The sequence below is a fragment of the Ruditapes philippinarum genome, unplaced genomic scaffold (genome assembly GCF_026571515.1).
Source record: "Ruditapes philippinarum isolate M1 unplaced genomic scaffold, ASM2657151v2 ctg10640_1_1_1_1, whole genome shotgun sequence".
Taxonomy (NCBI): Eukaryota; Metazoa; Mollusca; class Bivalvia; order Venerida; family Veneridae; genus Ruditapes; species Ruditapes philippinarum.
The window spans coordinates 56327-75833 of NW_026863314.1; the positions used below are offsets into that span (position 1 = coordinate 56327).

Genomic DNA, 19507 nt, shown 5'->3' on the forward strand with positions numbered 1-19507 from the left:
CAGTTATATGGTAACCTACGAAATATCTATTACCATTTTTTTCTTACAATTAGCTGGATCGTATTCAGCAATAAAAGGTTTGTTGTAAGGAAAACAATGTTATAAATTGAAGAATAACGTTTAATATTTATATCTTCGTTTTAGAGTTTGCACAAAAGGAAGAAGTTTTCAATGTTATAATTTCAAGTAAGTGTCATTCTTCCTTCTTTATCGTACTTGTAATAATTTAAGTTGGTATTTGTTTATGTTTTATCCTTTTTAATGTTGTCCATATAGGTTTTTGTTTTGAGTTATATATTATGAAAACATATTTATAACTTTAAACTAAGTTTTACTTTACTTTACAATACAACCAGTAGTGACTTGTATAAAATCATGGTCTGCACTGCTCGCTATTCAGTTAGTGCAGACATTGAAATTTTAATGATGAAAGATTATGTTCATATTAAAATATAGACATGTCCATTCAAAATATTAAGCGCTGTAAGGTTTGAAATCAAAAATTTAATGTACATTAGTAAGCAATTGATACAGCTAGAAACTCATTTCTAAAAGTTATGGAACAATTTTCTGTATTCTAAAACCGTATGTATAGACTTTCAAATATAATGCAATAGTTTTTAATGACAATAACTTGCTTGATACTAAACAGCGAAATATCTTTTTAATGCTCACAACATAATAGTTACGCTTTCAGTAATTCCATTTTCACTTGACTCAAATCTCGGTGAAGTAAAATAATGATATTGTATAATATAAAGAAGTGTGATACATGCAGAACTGTCAAAGTTCAATTCAATTTGCCAATATATGTTTTCCAGAGCTTCAGAAAAATACAGATAAATACAAGAAAATACAACAAGGTACGTTAAACTCTTTCAAGAGTTTGCACTTTTTTTTTTGCATCTCCAAAATTGCGTCTGTTTCTTATGATTGATTTCCCATTTTATTGTTTTTTTCCACGTTGTAGACTTACTTGTTTTCACTGAAATAAATACAAACATGTGATGTTTGAAAATATATTGAAATTTCCATCAGTTATCATGGTTGCCATGGTAACATGTTATAGAAAATATGCTAAATCTTTCCTTTCAAGATATCTTTGCAATTTTACAAAATATATAAACATCACAATTACAATACTATTCAAATGACATTCTTAATTGACCGTGGTTAAAACTAGAAGTATAGTTATCAAATGATTCAAGTCAATTCCTTTAATGACACTTTGCAATTTAAAATAATACTGTGTCGGTGTGACGTAAAACCCAATCAAATACAGAAAATAATAATACTGCAGACGGTTTTTGTTTAACCCATTACTTCATGAGCATTTTGTGAAAAATGGCTGTTTTCATTGAAAAGTCTCCCGTTACAAGTTCAAATTGCTATAATACTATAACAACTGCTTCAACACTAATCAAACTTGGCACAAATGTTGACTGGACCATTGCCCTTGCAACAACATGCTTAGACATAAATTTTCTGTTACCATGGCAACGAGGGGACATCTCAAAATTGCCAAAAATCACTATTTTGCGTTGATTTTATCAATCAAAATTGATTTCAAAGTGCTGCAACTTCTCAATGAATTGAGATAGAGTCAAATGCTTTTCAGCGTTGGTTACACGTTACCTTATGATCAATCTGGGGTCATTTATAGCCTCTCACAAGACCAAAATTTTCTTGGCGATGAGGGGGACTCCGCCCCCCTTCAAACCCCCCAAACAGAAGGGGGCACATCCCCCTTCTGGCAACCCCCTGATGTATCTTTTGGTTGGGGGCCGCGCCGAAAAAGTGGTCACTTTTTTTAACAACATTTCTCAAACAAAAACAAGTGTTAGGGGCCTAAATAAGGCATTTTTTCACCATTTGAGACAACAAAAAGGGGGGGGGGTGAAAAAGGCGTTAAAAGGCGTGTATATGAAGTAATGGGTTAACAGAATATGATGAAAATACTTGAAATTGCCCTAAATCGCGTTTTTCCATGTTTAAACATGGCCTGTCATATAAATTTGAAGAAAAATTGTTGTTTGGTAGATTTTTTTATTTTTTTCATTAACCCATTACTTCATGAGCATTTTGTGAAAAATGGCTGTTTTCATTGAAAAGTCTCCCGTTACAAGTTCAAATTGCTATAATATTATAAAAACTGCTTTAACACTAATCAAACTTGGCACAAATGTTGACTGGACCATTGCCCTTGCAACAACATGCTCAGACATAAATTTTCTGTTACCATGGCAACGAGGGGACATCTCAAAATTGCCAAAAATCACTATTTTGCGTTGATTTTATCCATCAAAATTGATTTCAAAGTGCTGCAACTTCTCAATGAATTGAGATAGAGTCAAATGCTTTTCAGCGTTGGTTACACGTTACCTTATGATCAATCTGGGGTCATTTATAGCCTCTCACAAGACCAAAATTTTCTTGGCGATGAGGGGGACTCCACCCCCCTTCAAACCCCCCAAACAGAAGGGGGCACATCCCCCTTCTGGCAACCCCCCCATGTATCTTTTGGTTGGGGGGCCGCGCCGAAAAAGTGGTCACTTTTTTTAACAACATTTTTCAAACAAAAACAAGTGTTAGGGGCCTAAATAAGGCATTTTTTCACCATTTGAGACAACAAATGGGGGGGGGGGTGAAAAAGGCGTTAAAAGGCGTGTATATGAAGTAATGGGTTAACAGAATATGATGAAAATACTTGAAATTGCCCTAAATTGCGTTTTTCCATGTTTAAACATGGCCTGTCATATAAATTTGAAGAAAAATTGTTGTTTGGTAGATTTTTTTATTTTTTTCATTAACCCATTACTTCATGAGCATTTTGTGAAAAATGGCTGTTTTCATTGAAAAGTCTCCCGTTACAAGTTCAAATTGCTATAATATTATAAAAACTGCTTTAACACTAATCAAACTTGGCACAAATGTTGACTGGACCATTGCCCTTGCAACAACATGCTCAGACATAAATTTTCTGTTACCATGGCAACGAGGGGACATCTCAAAATTGCCAAAAATCACTATTTTGCGTTGATTTTATCAATCAAAATTGATTTCAAAGTGCTGCAACTTCTCAATGAATTGAGATAGAGTCAAATGCTTTTCAGCGTTGGTTACACGTTACCTTATGATCAATCTGAGGTCATTTATAGCCTCTCACAAGACCAAAATTTTCTTGGCGATGAGGGGGACTCCACCCCCCTTCAAACCCCCCAAACAGAAGGGGGCACATCCCCCTTCTGGCAACCCCCCTATGTATCTTTTGGTTGGGGTCCGCGCCGAAAAAGTGGTCACTTTTTTTAACAACATTTTTCAAACAAAAACAAGTGTTAGGGGCCTAAATAAGGCATTTTTTCACCATTTGAGACAACAAATGGGGGGGGGTGAAAAAGGCGTTAAAAGGTGTGTATATGAAGTAATGGGTTAACAGAATATGATGAAAATACTTGAAATTGCCCTAAATTGCGTTTTTCCATGTTTAAACATGGCCTGTCATATAAATTTGAAGAAAAATTGTTGTTTGGTAGATTTTTTTATTTTTTTCATTAACCCATTACTTCATGAGCATTTTGTGAAAAATGGCTGTTTTCATTGAAAAGTCTCCCGTTACAAGTTCAAATTGCTATAATATTATAAAAACTGCTTTAACACTAATCAAACTTGGCACAAATGTTGACTGGACCATTGCCCTTGCAACAACATGCTCAGACATAAATTTTCTGTTACCATGGCAACGAGGGGACATCTCAAAATTGCCAAAAATCACTATTTTGCGTTGATTTTATCCATCATAATTGATTTCAAAGTGCTGCAACTTCTCAATGGATTGAGATAGAGTCAAATGCTTTTCAGCGTTGGTTACACGTTACCTTATGATCAATCTGGGGTCATTTATAGCCTCTCACAAGACCAAAATTTTCTTGGCGATGACGGGGACTCCGCCCCCCTTCAAACCCCCCAAACAGAAGGGGCACATCCCCCTTCTGGCAACCCCCTGATGTATCTTTTGGTTGGGGGGCCGCGCCGAAAAAGGGGTCACTTTTTTTAACAACGTTTCTCAGACAAAAACAAGTGTTAGGGGCCTAAATAAGGCATTTTTTCACCATTTGAGACAACAAAAAGGGGAGGGGTGAAAAAGGCGTTAAAAGGCGTGTATATGAAGTAATGGGTTAACAGAATATGATGAAAATACTTGAAATTGCCCTAAATCGCGTTTTTCCATGTTTAAACATGGCCTGTCATATAAATTTAAAGAAAAATTGTTGTTTGGTAGATTTTTTGATTTTTTTCATTAACCCATTACTTCATGAGCATTTTGTGAAAAATGGCTGTTTTCATTGAAAAGTCTCCCGTTACAAGTTCAAATTGCTATAATACTATAAAAACTGCTTCAACACTAATCAAACTTGGCACAAATGTTGACTGGACCATTGCCCTTGCAACAACATGCTCAGACATAAATTTTCTGTTACCATGGCAACGAGGGGACATCTCAAAATTGCCAAAAATCACTATTTTGCGTTGATTTTATCCATCATAATTGATTTCAAAGTGCTGCAACTTCTCAATGGATTGAGATAGAGTCAAATGCTTTTCAGCGTTGTTTACACGTTACCTTATGATCAATCTGGGGTCATTTATAGCCTCTCACAAGACCAAAGTTTTCTTGGCGATGACGGGGACTCCGCCCCCTTCAAACCCCCCAAACAGAAGGGGGCACATCCCCCTTCTGGCAACCCCCTGATGTATCTTTTGGTTGGGGGGCCGCGCCGAAAAAGGGGTCACTTTTTTAACAACATTTCTCAAACAAAAACAAGTGTTAGGGGCCTAAAAAAGGCATTTGTTCACCATTTGAGACAACAAAAAGGGGGGGGGGTGAAAAAGGCGTTAAAAGGCGTGTATATGAAGTAATGGGTTAACAGAATATGATGAAAATACTTGAAATTGCCCTTAATCGCGTTTTTCCATGTTTAAACATGGCCTGTCATATAAATTTGAAGAAAATTGTTGTTTGGTAGATTTTTTTATTTTTTTCATTTTAAACAAAAACAAGTGTTAGGGGCCTAAATAAGGCATTTTTTCACCATTTGAGACAACAAAAAGGGGGGGGGGTGAAAAAGGCGTTAAAAGGCGTGTATATGAAGTAATGGGTTAAATAAAGATGATGCTGTAAAAGGTTACAAAATATAAATCCAAGTTAGTTTTTTTATTTATTTTTTTTTTTTACTTCATCATTACTTTATGTATATAATGACATATATTGCAGGATTTGTTTAAATACAGTTCCACAAGCATATTTTAAAGAGGTTTCATAGTACTCGGATATGCTTAAATATGTCTAAAATCAAAGCCACATTTGCATCCGCTCTCAAATTGTATGTAATTATACAATGTTCTTTAAGAGAATAAAGAACTTAAGATTTCATTTTTGTGTATTTTTATTGATGCATAAGAGTTTAATTCATCATATTTGTGTATTATTTTTAACAAATTTATTTGATACGGAGTTTGCCCAAATGATTCGTGCAAAGGGTATATTTTACTCATGCGAAACATGCACTTCCTCTCATTATAGAAGAACAACTATCGTAAATGTACTTACAAAATTTATATATTTAAAGTTTCATTGTTGTTATGAAATTGGATTTACAAATGGTGCAAAAATAGCACTATGTTTATGGACTCTCAGTTCGGATTTTACGAGGGTCACTCTACTAAGTATGCAATCTTTATTCTTCACTCAATGATACAAAAAGCCCGTTTGTCACTTCTAAACTCGAGTGTATATTTATTAATTATGAAAAAGCGTTTGATACAGATATTTGCGACGCTCTTTGAAAACAATAACTTAATTCAGCTATTAGCTTTAAGATGATCTCCATGATTAAAACAATTTTAGTAATTTAAAAAGTAAAAATGTGTGTAATCTAATCGAAATATGCCAATTTCCGATATTTGTTTGATGTCACCACAGGCCAAATGCGAGACGATTAACATTCATTTCTCCTTTGTTGTTTATTTTATTTTTAAATGATATCACTAATAATGTAGATCTTTGAAGGAAAATGACCTTATTATGCTACCTGTGTACTTCATTTTGTTTGCAGACGATATTGTACTCTTTATCAGTCAGCTTACAGGCACAAGTTAAATCAAAATATGTTACACTCCTATCCCTACTAAACGGTGGCCCTTTCACATGTTGGTGATTTATTTATATGATAGCCATAAACGCTGACAAAGATTAACATATTTTCTAAAAATATCCGACATAAAAGAAGATGCTTGTTTGTTTTTAAAAATCGAAAACTGCTATATCATGCAGAACATTTTGGATGCAATATCGATACAAAATACCCCAACATGAAGCTGCAAGAGTTTTTGTCAAATATCAACTCACATGCTTTCTTTTACAAGGAGGCACGTTTTGAGTGATTTCTCTTCAAATAAGGTAATGTTGACCAACTTAATCGTCCATGTAACATTGAAAGAACATCCCCTTTGGCTCAGCACAAATAATATTTCACAGAGCTAGGCTAAAAATAAAATATAAATCTGCAATGGGAAAGAGCCCTCGCGAATATGATTGAGCCAACACAACCATTCAATCATTGGTGATATTGTGGAAAATTTGCCATTAATATTCAATAATAGACAGAGTTACATTAGTTAATATAAATTACTTTCATCATGTTCATAAAATGTTTAAGTGTGGCATATAGCAAGAAGTAAACTTTGCCGAAGCAATTCAACACGATGTAAAAGTTACTGTAAACATTGAACAAAAGGATAAATGGTTGACGCACCACACCGGCGAAAACCAATATAAGAAAACACATTGAATAAGCAAGTTCCCAAAGACAAATCAAATATTAATGATCTAGATTTAAGACGCTTTTTTGCAAATAAAGCATTCTTCACATAGGAAATCATTAAGAAGAACATTAATTTTTTCTCTTGGAAGTCCAATTAGTGATTGAAAATGGCACATCTTATACTTTTTACAGATATACTAATATAGCAGATACTATCGAAAACAATTTGAAAATTCTTTTTGAATTTAACCATGAACATCAATTGGCATAATTGCACAATACATATTCTTACTGAATGGTTGGGTTGGCTCCATTACATTCCTGATTGCACAAACACCATATCGGTGGCTCCATCACATTTGAATTTATGGAAATATTTATAAAAAAAAAACACAACAAAATGACATTGTGTTAAAGTTCTAGCAACGTCATTCTGAGGTTTTTCGTTTTTAAACTGCATCAAAAATGATAAGAAATATGTTCTACGTGGCAAAGCATTCCTCGAAGTTATACAAGTACATTCTTAAATAACGGATTTTTAGCAATTAGAAAAGTTCTACTGATTTACCTTTTTTTACTTTTATGTCTCATAATTTTGTATTCATAACCTTCATTTCTTCAGGTGATAAGCATGTTACATGCTCTAAAACAATTATTTAAACAGATATATTTTTAGAAACTGTGTTAATCTTCTCCAGCTATGTTTTGATAGCATTAAAACACATTACCAAAAGAGACACCGTTTAATATGGGTGTGTTTAGATTGATCGGGTAGATAGTTTTACTTATCTTGGTGTTAAATTCGCACATACTGGTACTTTAGAAGCAAGAGTTGTGATTTTGTCTGACCAAGCTTTAAGGGCTTATCATGGCCTTTTATAGTAATTTGAATCAATTTAGATATCAGAACTAAATTGCATTTATTTGATTGTACTGTTGTTCCATATTATTAGGTGGTTCTTATAAAATGAAAGAAATCGACCAGCTGGATATCGGATTGTGCATACATATTTTGGGAGTACCAGATTTGCCTGTCTATGGAGAACTTTTAAATATTAAAAAATATACGTTATAGATATTTAAGGCCAATTTCTTGCCCTTTAATCAAAAATTTTCTTTTCTGCTTTCAACTAATAAAAAGTAAATCTAATTAAAACTTGCCAAATTTCTATATGAAGCCGTGAATTACCAAAATAAAATATTGCATGAAAATACTTTTTCAAAGGATGTATTTTAAATAGTACTAAGCACAGCTGCGGATGTTTCTAAATTCAAACTTTTATCTTTTTATGTTCTGCTTAAGCCAGTGCTAGGGGGCGTAGACAGTAGTTTGCACAGAATTGTAAAATGCGTCCATGAACAGGCTAAATCAAACCGAGCGTGCAACATTTTCAATTGTGCCGTCCTGGGTTTTCTTTAGGGACTCTTATTTTCTCTATTCTTATGCTTTGAATAGTTCTTTTCTTTTGAACATACTATAAAATATCGTGATAAATCTGCCGATGAATTCTGTGTGCATGTAAATCATGTTAATTTATAAACCAAATTCTTAAAAAAATGATATGTAATTGTGTATTTAAAAATAAATCACCGGATATCTCTCTGCGTGTTTTTGTCAAATGTGTATTAGGTTATGTTCACTTCCCGGCTCTTTTGTGATTTGATATAATATTGTTGCTAATGTTCAGGTCTAACATCTTAGAAATATACTGTATCAAATGAATCTGTTGATTAATGTTTAACATCCGTTTAAATGAATGTAAATGGTACGCACGTGTATGTAAATGACAAACAATGTTTTTGTATACTATTCTGAGTAATATTCATATTAAAGAAAGAGTGGTAATTTTGATGTGTCAAATAATGATGAATATGCATGCAACCATTATAAACCATTATAAACAAATGCAATAAACAACCAGTTACAATCCATGTATTTGCCTGTTTTTTCTATCTTGATGCAATCTTGTATTTTTTTTTTTGATTATCTGACAATTTTGTTTGAAACAAAATTTCGTTTTGTATTTTATGAACCCTTGCATACATTTTACTGACCTTAAAGCATTTAAACTGGAGCAATGATGTATGAATACATAAAAATGAAACTTTTAGGTAATAGTACTCATACTCTGAAAGAACGTTATATAATTATAAACACTCTGAGTGTGGACACACATTATCTTGATTTTAAACATATTCAAGTGGCAAATTTAAGCATATCCGAATACTATGACACTTATTTAATATTCATGCAAGGCTGTACTTAATCTGAAACATAGCCTTCAATTCATTTCGGTATATACATATGATAATGATAAAACAACATTAATAATAATACCTTCTTGGATTAATGGTAATGTTATGTAACCTTTTACAGCATCATCTTCTCACTACAGACCGATGCTTAACATTTCAGACAAATCCTGATTTATACATTTATTGAGATTTGGCTGCAAACGAAGGGAATCGCTGCTCAAAATTGCATTTGAGCTCCACATGTGCTGAAGAGATCCATAAGTAATGTAGAAAACCATCTACAAAACTACGGACCACTTCCCTTGTCGATCTTGTTTATCATATTTTCTTTATGCAAACCAATGTAATCTGCAGTAGATCTAGGCCTATTCACGGGGGTAGAACCCAATATGTATCTCAAAAAATGAGCATCGGTAAAAATTATATGTGAATTTCCGCTGCACCAGATGAGAAGCATAACACCAGATGTGACTGTAGAAATAGGTCAATCGCAGGTTAAGTGTTCATCTTTTTAAACAGTTATGTAAAATTCAATTCTTTTTTTTTAAGAAAATCAAAATGTGATTCTACCCTCCTGACTCTCCTCTATGTTACCTATTTTTGTTTTGGATTTCTATGCAGTCTTCATCGATATATTTTTCCGTCGTGGGTTCTGGTGTGTCAAAAACATGCAATGTGAATGAAGAAAATGTCACTAAACGAACTCAAAAAACACAGATTTTACGAAATCTCACTACAGACCGATGCTTAACATTTCAGACAAATCCTGATTTATACATTTATTGAGATTTGGCTGCAAACGAAGGTAATCGCTGATCAAAATTGCATTTGAGCACCACATGTGCTGAAGAGATCCATAAGTAATGTAGAAAACCATCTACAAAACTACGGACCACTTCCATATAATCATTTAATAGCCAATGTCTAGAAACAATTAAGGTTTCGTAGCTTTGGCTAAAAGTTCAATTGTAACATTAGTGTGTTTGATCACCACAGTGACAGGGCTCACTAGGTTATGCTAGCATTAGAAATACTAAAAGGGCCGAGTACATGAAAATGTTGACGCAGAGTGGATAATACTCGTATGATAAACAATTCACTAATAAAGGATATGTAACTTGGACAAACCAAACTGAAAGTATTGAACTTTGTAAAGCTATGTGTCATATACATGTAATATGTTTCTATAATAATGCTTACATTCATAAAAATATCTATCACTTAAAGCTCACTAAAGTTATAGTTATAGCGACAGTCGTTATGTGGAAATATCATGGCCTGGTGCGACATCAAAGGTTCTTCTTTACAGGATATGGGCCGAGAACATTGTCTGTAAGGAAAAACCGAGATGCCACCCCAGGTTTATGATATTTTTACATAATAGTCGAGTTCGATATATTACAACTGTTTTATCGCATGATAAACAGAAATGAGAATTTTAATAAACATAAAATTTCAATTTATAATTGGCTTCTCTTCATAAATTAAATTCCCCACTCGGAACCTCGGTTACTTTTTATGTAACGTGCCAATGACCGATATTGTAAACCCCACACCATAATTGCCAATCAGAAGTATGTTTGGTGTTTCTGATTGGTTGCATGACCAACGACACAGAAAAACATTGCTGTAAATAATTGGGACGCGCCAGTATTATGCTAACCGCCGTTTCATCCCCATTTTAATGGCATGCCAAAAGATGGATTTTTAAATTTATATCAATAAGCCGATTATTAACGATTATTGTTATTTTCTCGGGGATTTGAAATGGATAATATTGCAAGTAATGCTACTCATGAAAAGATTCATAGAGGCAGTGTCTCTTAGCGCAAAATAACATGAAGAAAGAAAAAAAGGTTTATAAACAAGTACGTCCATGCACCAGACAAAACTTTATACAAACCCATTACCAATTACCTAACTCCGATCTGAAAAATTAATAATTTCGGGGTTTTTTTTTTTGTTTGTTTGTTTTTTGTTGTTGTTAGTGTTAGTTTTTGTGTTGTTTTTTTTTTTTTTGGGGGGGGGGGGGTGTGTTCAGCCTAAATTTTGGCACAGTCCAGTGACCCATGTGCACTGTGCGTTATTGTCAATAGAGCATGCTACTGGCATATAGCAGTTGAAAAGTATCAAAGAAAAATCACTGCACCACGCGATAACTGTATTTAATAGATGTTCACTCACAAGCACAAATATTTGCTTACTGGTTACCATGCAGTGATATACAAGTTAACCTCCTCATAAGAACTGTCCCATAAGAATTATTCTTCCAATTAAGCAGACAGTGCAGTCGAGTGAATAATTAGTTAATAAATTAATGCATGACGTCATAAAAAGGGAATGATTGCAGTACATATGACGCCAAAAAATCAAAATAAGCAAGGCCTTTCCACCATATCTACGTATTTTCAAAACCTTTAGTATGCAGAACGTCTTTTATCTCTTTCGATATGGATACTATGTTATTCAAGCTCGTTTCGTGAAAATTGTCTGTTTCGAATAATAGTTTTTATTTCAGAATGATACACAAAAGAATAACTTATCATTTGCTTTATGAAAGTGATGCGTAATTATGTTGCTATTTTTTATATTATGCACATTTGGATCTTTTCAGCACATATGGAGCTCAAATGCAATTTTGAGCAGCGATTCCCTTCGTTTGCAGCCAAATCTCAATAAATGTTTAAATCCGGATTTGTCTGAATGTTAAGCATCGGTCTGTAGTGAGATTTCGTAAAATCTGTGTTTTTTAGTCCGTTTAGTGACATTTTCTTCATTCAAATTGCATGTTTTTGACACACCAGAACCCAGGACGGAAAAATATATCGATGAAGACTGCATATAAATCCAAAACAAAAATAGGTAATATAGAGGAGAGTCAGGATGGAAGAATCACATTTTGATTTTCTTAAAAAAGGGTTGAATTTTATATAAATGTTTAAAAAGATGAACACTTACCCTGCGATTGACCTATTTTTACAGTCACATCCGGTGTTCTGCTTCACATCTGGTGCAAATTGCAAAATAATGATAATTACTGTTTTTGCGGAATTTTGGCGGCCATCTTGGACGCCATCTTGGATTTCTTGATTATCCGACCATTTGGGTAAAAACGAAATACCGTTTCGTATTCTACGAACCGTTGTGAACATTTTGGTCTTTAAAATTTACTGTGCCTAGACATAGCCGGTAGGTTCCTACTAATGCTAATGAATTGTTTAACATCAGCCAATGTCGCATAGCACCATGATAACCCAAAACTACTGCCGCTTTCTGTCGGCAGTTTTTGGATAACAAATTTTGTCAGTATTTGTTTCTGTCATGTACGATTGGGTTTTCTATGAGTGATCTCATTATTTGATAAGATTCTCTAGTATGTCGTCCTAAATGAACGTTCATAAGGGTCCGTACGTAGTCCTTCCGAAGGAGTATATTTTGTTTTCTTCTGATTTTTTTCCTTATAACTATATTGTAACTATGGAGCAGCATGCTTACGTAGGAAATGAGAGGTCACAGCATATGCATATCTAAGCAAACATAGGTATGTTTATATGGAACACAGTCTGCGCGTTATAAAATGTCATTATACTCCTTGTGAGAGTTTTTTTTTATAAAATGACTAAAGCGCATTAAATTTTATCAATATTTACTTGATTAAACGCACGACGTTTAATTGTACGTGTGTACAATTAGGAAATTCGTTATAATAACATGGGAAAGAAGCGAATTCATATAACAACAACGTGTTCTTTCCAGTTATTTTCCAGAAGACAGGGCGTGGTCTGTCCTTCAGTCTATCTGTCAAGTGTTGGTTGGTCACATTTTGAATCGAGCATGAAAAATATTATTTTTATTAAAAAATCTTCATATATGGTTACATGTTTGTGAAAAGTGCAGTGTAATAGAATCATAACTATGCTTTTTCAAAATTTTGGAGTAATTGCCCTTTGAAATTTTTCATATTTGTTTAATGCGGGGCATAATTCATGATGAAATAGAGATATAAGTTTGAAACTTCATTAATGTATAGATATTATTAAGGAAAATGTGCAGTGCACAAGAACTATAACTTTTTTGGGTAAAATAATTAATCTATTGCTCTTTGTATTTTTGCCTCACCTAAACATTTTTTCTATGGCATAACTTATAAAGAATTGGATCGAAAATTTCACGGACAGATAGATCTCATAGAGAAAAAGTGAAAAGAAAAAAAGTTAAAAAAAATAATCATAATTCTTTGTTTTATTTTTTTGGAGTTATTGCTCTTGTATACTTTATTTTTATATTGGTTCATAATTCAAGAAATGTTAAATACATTTTGTACTTCCTTGAATGTTTATATATTGTTGGATCGGATATAGGCAAAATGCAGTGTCTAGAAGCCTAACTAATTTTGCTCAAAAAAGAGTTACTGCCCTTTAGTTTTTTAAATTTATTTTAGTAAAAGGTATAACTCAAAATGTATTAAAAATATCAACCTGTATTATTTTCATTAAAGAAAAGCGCAAGTTGAAGCCTAAAACTGTGGAACCAACATTATTTTAACATTTAATTTGTCTTTGGGGCAAAACTAAAAAGGATTTGAGGAAAAATACATTTTGTCAATTATAATTCTAATATGCATAATTTTGGAGTTAAAGCCAACTGTAGATTTTTAAGTTTTAAAGAAGTTCTAATTATTAGATAGGTTTCCTGTTGAAAACAAGAGTTATAATGAAACCTGTTACGGAGAGACCTTGTTAACCATTTATATTCTGTAAGGCCTCTTAGAGCCAAAGACACTAGCACTGTTACTAAAAAATAAATAATTGGTTCCAGCCATTGAGCTAGGAATGAAATGTTATAATCAAACTTATTATATAACAAGCGGGGGCGTCCGTGACCGGATGGTTAAGGTCATTGACTTCGAATCGCTTGCCCCTCACCGCCGCGGGTTCGAAACCCGACAGGGACTTTGGATTATTTCATGTGAGAAAGCTTTCGAGTTAGCTTATGGAACGTCGTTGGTTCTACTCGGGTGCCCGTTCGTGCCAGAAATGTTGCACGGAAGGGTACCTGAGGTCTTTCTCCACAGGTTAAGCTGGAACGTCGGCATATGACCTATACTGTGTCTGTTTGACGTAAAACCCAATCAAACAAACAAACAATTAAACAAATTATATAACAAACTTTCGTTAAAACATCGCTTTTGGTTGCTTTTGTCTCCTATAGGGTTTATATAGACCTATAGGTTGTTTTTGAAAATAGAAAAATGATTTTTTGTCGCTGTCAAGCCGTTTCTGTCTGGACAGTCATTCCTTTGTACTGGAATAATTAAATTACTATAAGTATGTTATCATTAGTTGATGTTTGACCATTTTAATGCTGTTTTTGAGTTGTAACCTTCTAAAGATATGTGACGATATTCATTACAGGTATTGAAAAAGCAAAACAAGACCATACAAAAAAATGAATGGTAAGTGCTGTCTTATCGTTCATACGTGTTAAAAACATATTTCAGTAGATTTTTCTTTACACTTCATAAATTACAATGCAAATAAGCGCGTCAAGACTGTTTTTGTGTAGTGGTACCCATACTAGACCGACAATCCAGAGACCCTTTTTCTGCCGATTAAACCTAATAAATACATAAATACTTTAGACGTTATAAATTATGAGAACGGAATATTTCTACCTCCTACTAGTTTTTAAGTATTCGGATAAATAGTTCGAATATTAAAACCTCTCTTAGAATTCCACTAAATAAAATTCATATGATAAATGATATCTCGAAGAGGACAATCATTTCAGCTCCCTCAAAGTCATTTTATTTATTTTTCAACGAGAACTCGTGCTTTATAATTGTGAAATTGTTAAATCACGGGTTGTGTTTGTTTTCAGGTGAAGATTAATCAAGAAATTAAAAAAACTTTTAACAAAGCCTCGTGAAACTACAAACTTCCGACACAGATCCAAATGATTGCTGCTCTGATTAAAAAATTGCTTCAAAAAGTATTTTTGCAATTAAAGGAATGCTTGAATCCGATGATTTTTCATATCGTGTTTATATAAATAAATATATTTGTATATAATATTTATTGGAATGGATAATTCTAAGCCTACAAATAAAGATTTTAAAGTTTTTTACGGTAAATTTAAATAAACCAATTCGTAAAATCAGATTTAGCTGTGCATAGATATTTTAAACGGAATTCGGTGAAAATTGTAATGTTTTTTTTAACGTCGTGAATTTGTCATTGAAAGCATTGATGTCATCATCAAAATAAGCAAAACATTTAATATACTTAATTATTTACGAATATACAGACATGAATATAAACAGAAGTGTTTTCAAAGATTTAATAATATATTAAACTTTTTTTTACTTTGAATGATGTAGACTGACTGAATTTATTTTGAGGGAAGCAATGTTTTCTTGCCCCTGTTGAGTTATATAAAACATTGCAATTTGACTGATTTGGAGACACAGGCAAAATTTTAATTTCTTAGATTTTAATTTTTCATTCATTATTATGTAAATGTCATCAAAATGAATACACTTAACAGTCAAAAGAACAAAACTTTTCTCCATATAAAGAGTAAAATGGTGTTTTCCTAACTTGACCCGCGTGGGTCAGGTTAGAGCGCTGTGATTTCACAATAGTTGTCACTGTGTACTCTGGAAACGTTAAACAACATGTCAAATCAATTACTTAGACTTGTTTTACCATACAATATCTGCAATACCTGTTATAGTAACTTCCAGGGTTTGTTCTAATCACATGACTTGTTTTTAAACTATTCGGTGATTCTGTTGGCGACCAAATTTCGTTCAACATATATAAATATATTTAAGCTTCAAACCCAAAATATATAGAATCTATACAGAAATTCATGCTAGGACTTTAGGAAAAGTCAATCTAGGGTGATTTGAGTACAGAAGATCATTTTTGTATTTTTGTCATTATTTTGCCTGTGTATCCCTTTAACAAAAAACGTGTTAAAGAGAATATTATTTTCCTTTACCAGTGGGCTGTTGATAAAAATGAAATCTATACAATTTATTACTACTGTTTTTTTTTTGTGTGTTTGATGAATGACTGTACTGATTTTAATTATCTATGATATATATGTTGTTTGGTTGATCTTCATATGACCGAAATGAGTTCGTTCATTTTTATTCTTAAAAAACTTCGTGTTTCTGTAACGAACTTTCATTACATTTCCAATGTATGCACTTGTTTTATTTAGTTATGGTTAGTTTGTAAAGAATAAAGTGATAAATTAATTAATAAAAATTAATAATGGTATATTTGCTTATTTTTAGCTTCACTCTTCAGACAAACAAAAAAGGTGGAGCTTTTAAAACGACCCTCTCGTCAGCGTCAGCGTTTGTTAACCTTTTCGTTATGGTTTATTTTCTCAGCAACGACAAAAGTTATTTACTGTTGTCATAAAAAGACGCCTTTTCATAAAGGGAAGACAATCCTAGCATTATTTTACGCCCTTTTTCCATGCCTAATGTTTCTAATAAGGACCATTTTCTCATAAGGTATCAATCAAAATTATTCATTTTAAACTTTAGCATGATTGTTCACTATCAAATATAACATCATTTGAGATAACTTTATCATTCAACTTTTCATAAATATACATCCGTTTTACTTTGAATTTTTTATGACGATAAAAACATATGGTAACACTTGTGTTTTTGATCATTATATTGAAAATTATGTTTTATCTTTAGTCCTAAAGTTCATTAATTATATGTCATCTGTTCGTAGTAGTAGTGTTAGATAAATATATAGATTATAACGGAACCTTATACATTGAGAAATGACAAATGTAACCCTTGAAATTTGGATATCTCATTTTGATCAATAAATAAATGCTGCCGTACCATACATTAAGCTAAATTGTGTCTGATTTTTGTCCATACCTATTTCCAGCGCGTCGCGTTTTAAATGGTTACGTCACATGTCTAAATATAGACCTCAACAGTAATTTTGGAAAATGTTCATCCTAGCTGTGCTTGCATACCTATTTCAAGTACGATGATTTTTTTTTTTGTTCCGCAACTGTATTTTTTAAACTTGCCCTTTAAAAATCATATTCAAAATGGCAGCAATTTACTTTTTTTTATTTTTACTTTAATTCTCCGATAGGAGAGATATAAAGCCATTTTTTTAAATCTGATTTATGGCTTTGTTAAGTTTAGTCTTCTGAAGTGTTAACTTGAAGAATAGATGGTAATAGGATAAAATTAATTAAGACAGCCATCTTAGATTTCCAATACTTCTATATACTGTATACTGTGAACGAGTTCATAAATAAGATAAGTTTATAATGCAAAAGAATCACAAATTATATCGCAATTAAAGAGTCATATTTGTGTTTGTCATTTAAATGTTATTTTTATACTTCTAAGCATACAATAAATGTTGATATAAACTATTGCGATGTCTAACCATACAGTAAATATTCTTTAAAACATATTAAAACATGTTTATTAGTTTATTGCATATTTTCACACACTTTCGGTTTTTCTGTGTTCTATATTGAATAGAATTAGTGTTAGAATTTGTGATAATTTATTATTCAAAGATTATTTATTAATGTATATTCATGTGTGTAATATTTATATAAAAAATTGTATATCTTGACCATATCTGGTATGAATAAATGGTCCAAGACGTTTGAAATAAATTAATAGAAAAAAAAGTACTTGTACTTGACTGATAATGGATATAATCTTGAATAAATTGTTGAAAGTATTATTGATTATTATTTATGGTCATTATATAAACATTGTTTTTTTATTGCAATAAGTAAACTTATAGTGATTTAGTATTTTGTATGGAATTCAAAATACTACTTTCTTTACTTTTTGTTACTTTTATGACATATTAGTTCATTATTAGCGCTTATTTCTACAAGCAACGAAAATGCTCTAAAACGATTATTTGAACATTACAAAATTCATGATGGCAATTTCTAAAAATGTAAAAAAACTACTATTCAATTCTGAGCCAAAATGTGCCTTTGAATGTAGAAAAATATGTATAAATATATTAGAAATAGTAAGCAAGCTTCATGTGCATATCACTAAAAGGCTAAAAGGATTTGCTACATAAGGCTTTGTAAACTTAACAAAATAAATGCATTTTTATCTGGATGATTTTCAGTCATCACACATTTATATTGACAAAAATGTGGCTTGTGTTTTAGTATTGTACAAGACAAAACATCTATCCTTTTCAATATCAATTCAGTGCTGTGTCGCTCTGCTGATTACGGAGAACATGTAGTTTAGCAAACCTTTTTGAAGAACATTGTTAGGGATGTAAACAAATCAAATCAAACTGTAAATAGATCGAACAGTGAGACACATCATACAGACATTACCCAAGTCATGTCCCTTATTGTCCACCAACGACGATAATACAGATCCATAATGACATGCGTCAGTGCCTAAATTTGTTTTGACTATTTTGCAACTTTAAACAAACTAACATCTGTTGTTTTAAGAACTAGTTTAATTAGTGCATGAATATATTGGTATACTTCTTCATAAATACGTCTTGTATTCTTTGTTTGATCCATTAGGTTTCTATGGTTGTAAGTAAACGTTTTTGAACACTTTATTAAAACATATCGTATTTGGTTGTCCGTACGAAATGCACATGTTTATTAAATATTCGTTTTCAATCTACTTAAAAATAAGATAACAAATATGCTATTAATCCAATATGCGCTGTTTGAAGTTTATCATAAAATGAAAAAGAAATATTTATCATAAAATATTTTACCTTATATAGTTATTCAAATAACTAAAAAAATTTTAATACACTTATTATAATTATAATTGTTGTTTACTTCAAAGTAAAGCTTGGATAAGCTCGCTATAACATCACTCCAGAAGAAATAATTTTTGCCTTTAAATATTTTCCTTCAATAATTATGATAATCAATCGCCATGTTTGTGCTGGTCATATTTTAGACATTCAATATATTGCATAGCAGTTAATGTTTATACATGTTAAAACCGAATGAAGCATTTCAATAATGAAGTAATAGCAATTGTCCATGTGATGTTATTCTAGACTGATAAAAACGTTTTAAAAATTAAAGTCATTACGAATGATGTATTTGTAATAATTAAATAAGCAGACTAAATGAAACAAGCGCTTATTGAGTATATACCGAGTTTTTAGACATATAATGAGTGGCAGTTATCTGACTAGCTTGCAGACGTCGGTTGTTTACTAAAGTGACTGTTTATGCCTAAAAATGCGTGGGTGCACTCCTCAGGCAGTTTATATTGCATGACCCGATACACGTAATTAATAGTGTCAGTTTAACTTTGCAAAACATATATTTTCAACATTACTGTTCTTTTTTACACTTAACCGATATTTCTTTAACGTTTCCTAACCGATTGCGTGACCACA

At 32.2% G+C, this 19507-nt stretch overlaps 1 long non-coding RNA gene across 1 annotated transcript; it reads left to right on the forward strand.

Annotated features, from left to right (window-relative positions):
- The first annotated feature begins 73 nt into the window (after positions 1 to 73).
- Positions 74 to 15528, forward strand: LOC132721805 (uncharacterized). Its single transcript, XR_009624516.1, has 4 exons — positions 74 to 186; positions 822 to 863; positions 14492 to 14532; positions 14958 to 15528. It is a non-coding gene; the product is annotated as an uncharacterized LOC132721805 (long non-coding RNA).
- The last annotated feature ends 3979 nt before the right edge of the window (positions 15529 to 19507 follow it).